The 1427-nt window shown below is 40.9% G+C and overlaps 1 protein-coding gene across 1 annotated transcript in view; it reads left to right on the forward strand.

The window, feature by feature from the left end:
* Positions 1-1427, forward strand: part of ARHGAP45 (Rho GTPase activating protein 45) — a 71187-nt gene that overhangs the window by 67480 nt on the left and 2280 nt on the right. The gene's annotated exons all lie outside the window — the stretch shown is intronic.

A 1427-nucleotide genomic window follows, 5' to 3' on the forward strand; every position in this document is an offset into this window, starting at 1 on the left:
AGACACTATGGATACAAGGGAGGTACTCAGCTATATAGGGAGGAGGAGCTAGATCAGGAGGAGGAGGAGAAGAAGGAGAGAGATAAACCCAATGTAATGGCTGCCATGTAGTAGGGAGAAGAAATGTAAATATTCCATATATAATGTTATTTCTTGGCTTGGTTTTCACACCTTCAACAAGGTCTGAACCACATTACCATGCTGGGCCTTCTGCTATGCAAAGCTGTCTGGTGCTACCAGAATCACAGCAATAAGTGGAAATCAGTTGAGCAGATGCAAACTCCTGGAAAATAAGCATGGCATTTTCCACAAATCATCATATATCGTTACACCAATTCTTGCATGTCACCTTGGCCTGTAGTCCACCAGCCATAGATACAGTCCAGAATAGAATGGCCATTAGCACTTGTAAGAACTATAGCAGAAATGCTCCCAGTAATATTAGTACTTACAGTGATTAGATATTTGCAGTTATTATGCTTAGATCTTCTGTATGTTAAATGTATAATTATGCTGTTTCTACAGCAGAGATGCTTACATATGTGAGATTCCATGAGCAGAGAGGTAATTGGTTAACACTGATCATGTTCAAGAGAGATCTCTGTACATTATTTATGCTCTACTAGTTCAGAGTGGATACTGTGTGATCTAGAAAAACATACAAATACTACTCCAATTTTATTGATAGATGAGGCAAATAGATGTGTGCAGCCGTCATTAGTTTTTCTGAATCTTAAAGCCCCGTATGGGACAATGTGCTGGCACGTGCTAAGCAATGTCGTCATCACAGATCGCCCAATACACACTTTTTAGAGCTATGTACACATGTAGCGTGATATAACTAGATCTTGACTACATGCTCAAGATCTGCAATGGGCAGGACCAATGTATGCTGAACCCTAAGGGGAATATTCAATGTCTGTCGATACTTCCGTTATTATTGTTAGTTAAGATATTACATACCTGCCGGAACTCTCCTGCTACAAACCCGCCTCCCTGTGGAGGCAAGTGTGTATTGTCAAAAACGACCATGGATTGTCGATTCCTCAGCCGTTTGACAAAAGGGCTGTGTATTCAACAATCCACAGACTTTGACACTCGTAAAACTATATTCCGGCTGTAGTATTAGTCGGAAGAACCGAAAACAGCCCGGGATTCCGATTGTCGGAATCCCGGATTGAATAACCCCCTAAGCGATCTAGACAAATCGCTTAGAAATTGCTCTCTCCTGCTCTACACTGACCTGCAGTATCCTCAGATCACCAGCACAACTAGAAAGGTGAAGCAGTCAGCATTTGCCACCTGCCCTTTTCAAATTTCTGTTGCAGACCTTTCAAAAAGTATTCTCAGTCACAGATTTCCAGTTTTTTGATTTGTACAGCAATGAGTTTTCAACTGTAGACATTAACATACATTTTATATTGTAG

The sequence above is a fragment of the Crinia signifera genome, chromosome 1 (assembly GCF_055691185.1).
Source record: "Crinia signifera chromosome 1, ASM5569118v1, whole genome shotgun sequence".
NCBI lineage: Eukaryota > Metazoa > Chordata > Amphibia > Anura > Myobatrachidae > Crinia > Crinia signifera.